This window comes from Centropristis striata, chromosome 21, assembly GCF_030273125.1.
Source record: "Centropristis striata isolate RG_2023a ecotype Rhode Island chromosome 21, C.striata_1.0, whole genome shotgun sequence".
Taxonomy (NCBI): Eukaryota; Metazoa; Chordata; class Actinopteri; order Perciformes; family Serranidae; genus Centropristis; species Centropristis striata.
The window spans coordinates 30,174,527-30,186,906 of record NC_081537.1 but is presented as its reverse complement, the minus strand read 5'-3'; the positions used below and the strand labels follow the sequence as shown (position 1 = coordinate 30,186,906).

The following is a 12,380-nucleotide window of genomic DNA, read 5'->3' as shown; positions in this document are numbered from 1 at the left end:
TTAATTGGTTTTTAGAGTGAGTTTGCTAGTTTAAATTAAGTTTTTATTTCTTGAAAATGCTTAATTTTAGTTTAGTTTTTATTAGTTTTAGTTTAGTTTTTATTAGTTTTAGTGTTAGTTTTAGTTTTTTGTAATGGGCTATGTCAGGGGTGGGCAACCTTTACTAACTAAATGGAATGCGGAATGGAGCCGCAAACCTTATAATGAGCCTAAAATGAAAATTAAACAGCCTAATAAATCTAAATTAGCCTACCAACATTATTAATAGTCATATTGAGCATTTATTAATCTGATTTTGAAAACTAGTCTATCTCGGGGAACTCAAAGTGGCCTAAAGAGCCACATGAGGCTATGGAGCCACAGGTTGGCCACCCCTGGACTATGTGTTGGGTGCCAGATTCAAAGAGGTCATAATAAATTTTCCTTTATTTCCTTTGGTTTATCCATCTCAGCCCCAATAAGGTTATTAACTCTTACAGTTCTGGGTGTTTTGAATGTTGTTTGGAGTGTAGACATCCCAGTCTCAGTAAACATATTTACCATGTGTTCCTGCATGTTCACTAACCAGCAGCTGTTTAGTAGCAAAAATAAATACATTTCATATCAACCAAAAAGGATTATGCAGTGTTGCCTCGATATGTATTCTGCAAAAAAAGTGATTTGTAATCTCATGGTTGAATTGAAGACTTTCACTTGCACACAGTAAAGCACAACATCCAAAGTTTACAGAGTTTTGCACCGGCGACGCTTTTACCATAATAACTAATATATAAACAGTTTACGCTATCGGGAAAATTCCAATGTTTTCTGAAAGCTGAGAAGTTTCTCTTTACAGCCAACATGGTGTCATTACGGTAATTTAACTCGCCACACTCAGCGGTGGAGAAACAGAAACACTGGATTATTTATGAAAAAAGACGAAACGAAGGCCGTTTTCACTATAGTTTTAGTTAATTTTGTAACCACACAAAACAGTTTCAGTTAGTTATCATTTTTTAAAAAACTCTCATTTTTATTATTCAATTTAGTCATTCATTATTTCGTTAGTTTTCGTTAACTATAATAACCTTGCCCAGCACTGCTCTTCTATAGGTCAACCTAGCATGCGTGCAGCAGTAGTGGCTGGGGCACAAGGCCAAATCCAGAATTCCTTCGTAATTCAAGATCAGATGTTCTACCAGCCAATTGCATTTTTTTTATGTGAGTACCATACATTAAATTGTATCTGGAGGGGGATTTAAAAGAAATGTGCTGGGTGGGAGCAATATGACATGAAAAGTTTCACCCCAACCCCACTGAGGGTTTGAAAATCATGGGGTTTTTTTAAAAAGGAATGCCCAAATTACACCATTAAACATAGACAGAAACAGATATTTTCTTCGAGTTTCAACTTTATGATGGTCCTTGAACAGATCGTGTGTCAAAAAATAACCAAATGGAAGCTTAAAATGTTTCACATTACAAATTCTGCCCCAAATGAACTGCTTGCACTGACCAGCCAGTAAAAATTATAACATTTTGTGCTCCTCAGCGTAACTGGGAAGCCATATGTGACTCTGCTGAGACCAACTACACTGCATGCTGTTTACACAGAGCCGATAGAGAGGCCAAGCCAGGTTGTAATTAGAGGTGTTAAAAATATAGAGGAAAATTAGGCTAGTTTAATATGCTGTGCATGATGAGACCCCAGAGACTTGTGGTCACCTGAGAAAATGTTGTATATATGGATTCCATTTTGTTCCAATATTTAAAATAAATTAGCAAAGAAATTCAACCTGCATTTTTATTTTTTCATGACATTGTTATACCTCACTAAGGTTATTATAGTTAAAGAAAACTAACAAAATAATGAAAAACTAGAATTGAAAAAACATTTTCGTTAACTGAAATAAAAATAAAAACGAGACTTTAAAAAAACCCCGATATCTATCTGAAACTGTATTTTGTGGCTACAAAAACGAACTAAAATGAACTCAAATTATAGTAAAAATGTTTTAAAAACTTTTATGTCTTTTCAAAACACCTGGAACTGTAAGAGTTAATAACCTCATTGGGGCTAAGATGAATTAAAGGAAACATTTATTATGACCTTTTTGAATCTCACACCAAACACATAGCCCATTACGAAAACACGAAAACTAATAAAAACTAAACTAAAACTAAGCATTTTCCAAAAATGGAAAAAAATGAAAAACTAAAACCAGCAAACTCACTCTAAAAACTAATTAAAACTAACTGAATTTGAAACAAAAGTTCACAATGAAATTAAAACTGAAACTACTGAAAAATACAAAACCATTATAACCTTGTCCTGCACAAACAATGTTTTTTCAATAGAGGTCTAGGACTTTTATATCACATTGTAAAACAAGGCTGCAGTGGGTAAAATGTGACAGGATCTAACAAACAGATGTTAGATGTTTAAACATCAATTGATCAGACAGCCTTGCTTCAAAAGTTTTAAAACGGTCATAAATTACACCAGTATGAGATTTAATCATTAAAATAATCATGGAGTCCAGATATGTGATCAGCAGCTCTGATTGTAATGAATTTGAATTGGAGAAGTGACAAGAATTTTAAAAAAGAAAGAGAAGTTGACTTAAGAAATGTGTGTATTCTCTCCTTCAGCATTTTTAATGCCAACCACAACAGCACCATAGAGTGGGGAAAAAAAGTTTCCCCTGTTGTGTGCCAAGTTTTGGGTGTGTTAGTGTGTGAGAGTCGTATCATTTAATGATAGAGCGCTCACATTTACAGGGCAGGGGGACGCTGGGTGTTCCAGTGTGTGAGTCCTGTAAACTGGATGTGGAAAGAGTGACGAGAGCATCGCTTCAAAAAGCATCTGCTTGAGCTAAAACACTCTCTCACACACGCACACCTCATTACACATGTGAGCTGAAAGGATCAGGTCCAGTGCTATCAGCAAGACATTGACGTGAAATCAGTTCTGTACACTAGTTGACCAATCAGAGGCTGAAACACATTGGGAAATCTTCCTTTAGAGACGTAACCCACCGCAGGGGAAAGCAATCCATCTCTCTCCATTGACTTTGCTAATAGACTTGTCAAAGAGGCCTTCATTCAATACAAACAGCAGAAAAATGTCTAAAAGCTGATGTGGTGTGAAATACAATACCAACAGGGTAAATGATCCATAACTGAGATTTTATAAATCTGAAGAACCAAAAAATATATTTTTAAAAGAATAAAAGTGGATACAGACATAAGCCGTGTTTCTAGTAGAGGGGGAAAGTGTCCACCTGGAAAGTCTCAGGCCACGCCCTCTCTAAAGGCCGCTCACTCTGCGTGTTTCCACTACAAGTTAGCCCCCAGAGGGATTTAGAGACTCTGGAGGTGACGTTTGGTTTTCACCGTCGCTAACTGTGTCACATCAGCAGCTGAAAGCAGCATGGCTAATTATGCACAGAGTCTCCGCTGATCATAAACATAGTGATTGTGAATTAACGGCATCGCTAACTGTATACAGAGTGTCCGGTGCTTGTTGTAAACAAACAGAGATCGCTAAGTGAACACCTCCTGTAGCAGCAGCACATACACAGTGTACTGCTACAGAGCTAACTGTAGCTAACTACAGCTAACGGCGGCTCTTCTTAACAAGCCAGCCTCCGGCACGTTAGCGGCTCCTTAAGAAGAGTAAGGAGTCGCTGGATTTGTCTCCAGGGGCTTTCTTGAAAAATAGTCGCCAAGGGGGTCTGAAAAGTCACTAAATATAGCAGCAAAGTCCACAAATGGCGTGTGTTGTTGTCGTGTAGAGCAGCTATTCTCAACCTTGGGGTCGGGATCCCAATTGGTTGATTTCTGGGGGTCGCCAAATCATTTTGGAAGTCCACTGTGTTCATGTGTTAATGTGTTTTAGTCTTTTTGGTCATTTAATGTCTTTTTTTTGGGTCATTTTGTGTCTTTTTTGTGTCTTTTTTAGATCATTTTGTGGTCAATTTGTGTGTTTTTTGGTCATTTTGTTTCCTTTTTGGGTGATTTTGTGTCTTTTTGGTAATTTTGTGTCTTTTTTGGGTCATTTTGTGTCTTTTTTTAGTCATTTTGTCTTTTTTGGGTCTTTTTGTGTCTTTTTTAGTCATTTTGTGTCTTTTTTGGTAATTTTGTTTCTTTTTTGGGTGATTTTGTGTCTTTTTGGTAATTTTGTGTCTTTTTTTGGTCATTTTGGGTCTTTTTTGGTCATTTTGTTTCTTTTTTGGGTGATCTGAACTGTGCGTGTGAGATTCTGTTCAGTGAGCGGGGGTCGCGGACAACATGCATGTTAAATTGGGGGTCGCGACTCAAAAAGGTTGAGAACTACTGGTGTAGAGTACTACATCACATCCCGCTTAGCGATCTATCCAATCAGTAACAAGGCTGTTTTGAGGGGAGAAAAAAGACCCTGCTCTTCTACAGGGACTAAAAAAGTCCAGACAAAAGCCGGCTCCGGACTGCTCGTATTCAAATTAGGGGCGTTTCAGCGAGTGAGACCCGCCTCATTCCGGGTATTGCCCGGTAGTGGAAACAGCCCTATAAACAGACATGTGACATCAGCATTTACAATGGAGAAAACTATGTGATCCTAAAACTAAGTATTTGTAAAGTTAGCTTATGTATGCAGTGCATTTTCTCACTAAGTCAAATATTCAAAGTCAGTTTTAGGCTAACTACATTTCTGTAAGTTAAGCTAAAACATTTGACACTATGTAACTCGTGTTGTAGTAGAATGTGGATAATTCAGAAAGTTGCATATGCAGTATTCACTGCCTTAGTTTGATAACATATAGCTAAAATTAGCTTGCTAGCATGTAGCTGACATTAGCTTGCTAACATATAGCTAACATTAGCTTGCTAACAGCCTAACATTTGTCCTTTCTGGTAGGCATAGAGTGCTAAAATAGCATATGCTTAAATCTAATAGTTTTATATAGAAACAAGGTGATAATGTTTCAGCCTGAAACGGGCATTTTTACGCTCCATCTCAAACCTGTGATGTACATAACCTCCCAAAATAAAAGCTAATTTTATTCTTTGGTTTTATTACATATTTAACAACAAAACAAAATATTTATTAGTGTGTGGTTAAGAGGTGCTGTTAGGCAGATTTTGTTTTGTTGTTTCCAGTCTTAATGCTAAGCTATGCTAGCACTTTGATTTCTGCAGCCACTTATTTAAAGTATAGACATGAGAGTGGTAATTTTCCGTCCAACTCTTGGAGAGAAAGTGAAGAGCCATTATTTCGAGAAAAAAAAAAGTAGAACTATGCCTTTAAATTATTCAGTGTGACTGTACTATTTAAATACATAGTGCTACTGTGTGTTCCAAAAGGAATATATATTTAAAGAATGCACCAATGTATGCCCAAAGCTGCATATAGGAATCTTTATTCAACACGAGAAAGTCTTGCCTTGGACTATGCTGAAGGAAGTAGAGCCAGAAATGAGATGGGTTCTAAATATATCCAACAGCAACACATCGTGACAGTTTAATTTTTCCATCTCATTGTAACTTTGTGCCAAGGACACAAATATTATTATTATTCATATTTAACTTTTCCTTAGATTTTTTTTCTCCTTATTTCTTGCCCAGATTATTCTCTTGCTTTTTTGCAGCTGTTGAAAGAAGCAAACCCTTTTTTAATATGAGTTACTTCATTTTATTTATTTCACATATCTGAGGTTTCTTTAGATTATATTAACCCCAGAGAAGACCTGACTTGAATCACACAAAATAACGTAGAAGAAAAAATAAATGTGTCCTTAACCCTCTGGAGTCCATGAAACCACCTGTACATTACTTTTTCATGACGTGATGACAAAAAATAAAGTAAAGTAAATAAAGTTCTGGCTTGAAACTCCATGCCAGATTTTTTTTGTTGATATTCAACCAAGTAAACCAGAGATAATGTCAAATATATTTAGTATAAACGATTGAACTAGATATTATCCTCATTTTACCTGTTATGTTATATATGCAACCTGTATTCATAATTGCAATATTTAAAATTCTGTGTTCTGAAACATAATTTTCTTTTTCTTTTTTAAATACTTTATTGCAAGGCTTCTTACTTTCACAAACATAATGAGTCATTTCGTTTTCTTTACAATATTGTACCTTTTACAATATTGTACCATTTTTTTCCTTTTTTTTCAAGGTATATATTCACAAAGTAAATAACAAAACATAAGGTAAACAGACAAACATATATACAAGGCAAACTGGTATTTCCCAAATGAGGATCTCCAAGAAAAGGGATAAACAACAAACTAACGACACACACACACACACACACACACACACACAAAACAAGAATAATAAATAAAAATAAAATAAAAAATACTAAGATATACTAAAATAGACTAATGAGGAAAATAAGGGGTGGTGCATGTATGCGTGTTCATCTATCTGTGTGCGTGTGTGTGTGTGTGTGTGTTAGTGTTGGGGTGGGGACCATTTAGTTCATCTCCTTCATTTGATTAAATATTTCCACTGTTTTTACCAGCCTTTCTTTACAGTATAACTTATTCCAAATATGAATTTGTTCCCTATTTCTAAAACGTAGTCTTTCCATCTCTAAACTTTGTTCTGCTGTTCATACCCATGCTCTTAATTTTGGTGTATTTGATTGTTTCCATGCTTTAGTCACCTGCTTCAGGACGGTTACTTACTTAAGAAAATAATAATTTTCAACATAATTTTCAAGATCAGATTTTATGTTTCCTTAAGTCAAAGTCAAAAATTAATTATCAGGACATACAGGTGAGGTTGCGCTGAAAAAACTGATACCAACATGGCATGGTAAAGATTTTTTTTAACAGATTTTTAACGGATATAATAGCCGAAGATTTCAGAGGGTTTATATATCCAGCAGCAATACTCACCTGTCACCTCATCGCACTTTGTACTGTTTTTCTCTCAGTATCTTTATTGTATAGAAATGACTGTGATTGACACTGTTAATTTCTGTGTGATTAATAATGGTTGATGGGAAATTGAGGTCTTGTATGCGTGACATATTTAACATGTTCTATAATTAGACATTTGTGTATATCCAGTGAATTGTTTATTTACAATCTGCGTAGAGGGAATAAATCTTGTGAAGCAGATGAGTCGTCACTGTATGAATGAATTTGCATCTGACCCACTTCTACTGGATTTAAATAATCTCAATGGGAGTCATGCAGATACAGCTTTGTAAATGTGAGCTTTGAGAAACCTCATAAGTTCTGATTCAGATTTTCTGTGCTGTCATGTAAAATGTAATTATGCCTCGTTTCCACGTGGCTCTTTGCACGTATGCAACTCAACCCAAAGCTCATTCATTAGAGCAGCTATTCTCAACCTTGGGGTCAGGACCCCAATTGGGGTCGCGAGATGATTTCTGGGGGTCATCAAATCATTTTGGAAGTCAGCTCTGTCTCCACTGTGTTAAAGTGTTCATGTGTTAATGTGTTTTAGTCTTTTTGGTAATTTAATGTCTTTTTTTGGTCATTTTGTGGGGTTTTCTGTCATTTTGTGTCTTTTTTTGGTCAGTTTGTGTCTCTTTTGGTCATTTTGTGTCTTTTTTTAATCATTTTGTGGTCAATTTGTGTCTTTTTTGGTCATTGTATTTCCTTTTCTGGTCATTTTGTGTCTTTTTTTAATAATTTTGTCTTTTTTTGGTCATTTTGTTTCTATTTTGGGTCATTTTGCATCTCTTTTTTGGTCATTTTGTGTCTTTTTTTGGTCATTTTGTTTCCTATTTTGGTCATTTTGTGTCTTTTTTTGTTATTTTGTGTCTTTTTTGGTCATTTTTGTTTCTTTTTTATCATTTTGTGTCTTTTTTATCATTTTGTGGTGAATCTGTGTCTTTTTTGGTCATTTTGTTTCCTTTTTTTGGTCATTTTGTGTCTTTTTTGGGTGATCTGAACTGTGCATGTGAGATTCTGTTCAGTGAGCGGGGGTCGCGGACAACATGCATGTTAAATTGGGGGTCGCGACTCAAAAAGGTTGAGAACTACTGCATTAGAGACTGGTCTCCCTTCAAAAACCACAATATAGTTTGTACAGACAGCAAAAAAACGACTCATCTTTACGTTTTAGACTGTCCTCTGCCATCATCTTGTGGCCGTAGTAGTAATGATTGGCGGTAATGCGGGGTTAAACGGTGGACTTTCACCCAGGAGAACGGGGTTCTTGTCCCAAGTGGAAACAAAAGTAAATGATTTTGTTATGTGACTTACGTGTTTTACATAACTACCGTGGATCACTTTTTGTGGATCACGTTTTTTCAATGTTTCTTATATTTTGTTATGAACTATGGAAGGTCTGGACCCAAATGCACGAAGTCAGATAGTCAGATATCAGGAGCACACGGTAGGAAGCAACAGGCAGGCAGAAACACAGTCCATTGAAAATGTTTAACTTTTGCTGCAGTGTTTGGCTTTCACCGACTCAAAGAGACACATACCAAGCAGAAAGAGAATCCAAATTGTCACTTTGAATCATAAATTAATAACAAGACTACAAAATTCAACACAAAAAGTTTAGCATTGTTGCAGCAAGTTCTTTTCCAAAATATATTGTATTATTTTACAGTGTTTTTCTTGTTTTTTCTAAATTTAGTGCAAATGTCAAATATTGTTTATTTGTTTTTTCAGTATTATTTAGTTGAATTATGGTATTTAATGTTAAATAACATTGAAATACATATATTACATACAATACATGCATATTGCTGAATGTAAAATTAAAGCAACTTTCTGTTTTTTGACAGTAAAACTTTAAATTTAATATAACAAAAAGGTTTTTAAAAAAAGTCTGGCAGCAAAACAAACCATCGTATTAAAGTTTTTAAAAAACAGTAGTTATTTTACAGATATTTAAAAAAAATATATATATATATTTACTGTATATTATCCATATTTCTTACCGTTATTTACTGCAACTTTTGCTAACAGATTAAAAAAAAAACTTTTTTGTGTGTACTTAGAATGAGAATTAGCTATTAGCTTCACATGCTAAGTTTTTAAAAGGAGCTTTCCACTACTGTTTTATGCACAAGCATTAGTTGTAGTACTGTTGTTGTGAGATGCATGAAAACAGAGAGTTTAAAACACAGCTTACTGTCTCACCTCGCCAGATTCTTGGTTCTGGAAATATGTCGGACGCAGCCCCCGAAATCTGACATTGAAAGGCTGCGCATTGTCTTTTCAATCCAGTCATCCAAAACCACAAAAAGGAATTAATCTCAGAAAATCACCTTGGTATCCAACCTACGTACATAGTGTTAAAATAACTGGTTCAGTATTTTTAAGTTAAAATTGCATGGAAAATATTTTTTCTTCTGTCAAAAACCTCACATAGACAACAGTGAGTTTGATACAAAGCTCTGCAAAAACTCCATCCTGGAGAAACCTGTTTCATGTGCAGCAGTTATAAATAATACATGAGGATAAACTGTGTTTTGGTGCGAAAGTGACATCACAATGGCAGTGTACCAAAAGCAGCTGCTGACACCGTTCACATCTAATCTGATACTGCCAGGCAATCCTGTTAACTAAGCTCTCTAAATCACGCTATAATGATTTGGGTGTGTAATTCTGTGTGTGCATGTGTTTGCCAATCCAAAAATAGCTGTGCTTACCTTTGTGAATGCACACAGGAACTGATAAGTGTTTCTTTGCTATTTTTACATGCTGTTTCTTAAGAGAACATGTTCTGCAAACAGTGGGGAGTGTGTGTGTGTGTGTGTGTGTGTGTGTTTGGAGGATTTACAACCACGGTATTAATAGCTTGTCCTGTCTCTCTCTGATAGATATGACTGAGCTGTGCTGGAAAAGGGAAAAAGGACACGAAGTACCTGTTGGAGATGACACCAACACGAGCAGGCCTACTCGTCACCACAGCTGTGAAGTGAATGAAGAAGATACTTTTGTATTTGCTGTTCTGTGTGGACCAGCAGGAGACTGAATGACAAGCAGGTGGCTGCTGTTTGACACCCCTCCACGTCTCTATTTCTTTGTCACTCCCAGAACTTCCTGTGGCGTGGCGAGAAAGATCAGCATCTTACATAACAAATCAGAGACTTTAACCTTTGTGCTTTCTCGTATGTTTACCCTCTCAAGGTGCTTTGTGTCAGCCTACATGTGAAAGTCTCTTTGAAATTGTTATTTCTTGGTGCTGGAGAGGAGTCGTGTTCACAGTGCCAAAAGGGGAGTAATGCTGAGATGCACAAGTGACGTAAAGGCAACATTATAATGCTAGGTTTTCACAGGAAGCTACGATAACAGCAGAGGGGAGTGGTTCAATGCATTCCCTATGAGAAAAGAGGATTGCTGAAGGAACTTTTGGTAGCCAATAAGAGGGAAGATATTCATTCAAATATATTCTCCAGGGACGTCTGGAATGCCTTAGCCTGCTGCCCTCGCGACCCGACCCCGGATGAAAATGGATGGATGGATAGATGGATATTCTTCAGTGTATATATGCCCACTTTATTTAAAATTCTACGCAAATTACTTTATTTTCATTGGCTGCTACAGTTCAATTGGTGGGCTTGTTAAATATCATGTATGGTGATGTGGGAACAATATAAGGTTAGCCAGCTGAGTTAGCTAAGGACGTTGCTTTTCAAGCGAAAAATAGGTTTATCACTGTGTTCCATTTGTAAAGATGGATAACCTCACTGCTCCCAAAAAGTAAAGTTAAAACATTTTGATCACCCGCTGATGGCAGGGTGCGGTATAGTGTCCAGCCCCCTCCATGTAAGTGGATGGGACATGGACCAAACTAAAAACTCAGTAGAATACACATCAAAAATTATTTTTTTTGATGGTTTCTCTCATTTTAGGTTGCTCCTATCACACTGACGTTTATGCTCATTTTGTTGGGTAGTTTGGTTGAAATGAGTTAGCTGAAGCTATAAAACAGGGGTGTAATGTCATGATTGGCAGGTCCCATTGTGCTCTGATTGGGTGGGGCAGGTGTTCTGGGCTGGAAGTTGGTACCACGGCTCATTACTGCACAGACTCTGGCTCCAAATGATGTCAGCAGTGCAAGATGGCAGTATCCTGTGGGAGGAAGTGGAGACGCGTCATCCATCTTTTTTACAGTCTATGACATAATAGTACTTAATAGATCTTTAATATGTTGCTGTTTTGCAAATTACTCTTCATGGCCTACTATGGCAAAAAAATGCATTATTGACCGTTACCGTTCTAGTGGGGTGGCATAGCTTAATATATCATACCAATTGTTCATTTTATGATAAAAGCTCCAAATTTGGCAGATGTGTTGATTAATATATTGGGAACAAAACTGGATATTAGGCCATCACAAACTTTAGGCTCACTTTGCACCGTATTATGTCAACTTCCCGATATGATATCCTGGCATGCTTTTTACCAATGTATTCCTTAGATCTTTTTTCATAAGATAGATATGATGTGAAAATGAAGCCCGCTACAGCCCCATGAGCCCGGCGGCTGGCTCATGAGTCCAATGTGCCGCGGACAGAACATCAGAACACCAAGGAGTTAATTTATTACAATAACATGCAGAGGTAATCTCAACATTTTGTTGCATTTTCTTTAATTTGTTATTGTTTTACATTGTCAAAAAACATATTTTCACTTGAACTTTTATGTAATTAATATTTGTGGTGTTGTAAACATGTGAACAGCAGCTTGGAGGCCCAGGTTCTATGTATTTGTAACAGCTGGCCGCCATTTTGGAAAATTGCCAGTCATAGTCATCAGAATGTGAATATGCGATGGCCCAATATCCAGTCTTTTTCCAAATATTTTAAGGTGCATATGTACCAAATTTGGTGCTTTTATCACAAAATTAACAATAGGTTAGCTATGCCGCCCCACTATTCTGCTTTGCTGCTATCAATGCTGCCTGTGTAAACCTAGCAAAAGGGATTTTCACACTGCACCTAGCCCCCTGGCTAAGGGAGCTTTTAGCTTGAGGCTAAAAAATCTTTCACATTGGCACAATCCAGTACAAGGCCAACGTCAACTCTTAGCCCAAAGGTTAGCCACGTGCTAAGGATATGCAGTTTGAAAATCCTTATAGAGGCGTCTGTGGTTTGATAAACAAAAAAAAGGATGTTAAAAAAAAAAAGAACAATTTAAAAATATCAGTCAAGCTAAAGTTAAAAAAAGTGTCCGGCATGTGATATTAAATCTATGATACATGAAAATGCTTCGCCTCCAGCCAAAGACTGATTTGGGGGGATATCTGGAATGTTCATCTTTAAACAGTAAGGCAGCGTTCAGACAGAGAACAGTACTGCCTGAAAAAACAGCCCCCTCGTTCATTTGATTGGGGCCACCCCATCACTCCAGAAAAAATGCAAAGTTGTCCAAGAAAAACAACTGAACCTGGCTCAGTGTGAT

At 36.6% G+C, this 12,380-nt stretch overlaps 1 protein-coding gene across 1 annotated transcript in view; it reads left to right on the top strand.

Annotated features, from left to right (window-relative positions):
• The window catches only part of LOC131959300 (urotensin-2 receptor), a 96,246-nt gene extending 85,442 nt beyond the window's left edge, over positions 1 to 10,804 (top strand). Inside the window, exon 4 of the mRNA XM_059324458.1 lies at positions 9,794 to 10,804. The gene's annotated coding sequence lies outside the window, so the exon portion shown is untranslated. The remainder of the gene's footprint in view (positions 1 to 9,793) is intronic.
• Positions 10,805 to 12,380: the final 1,576 nt, after the last annotated feature.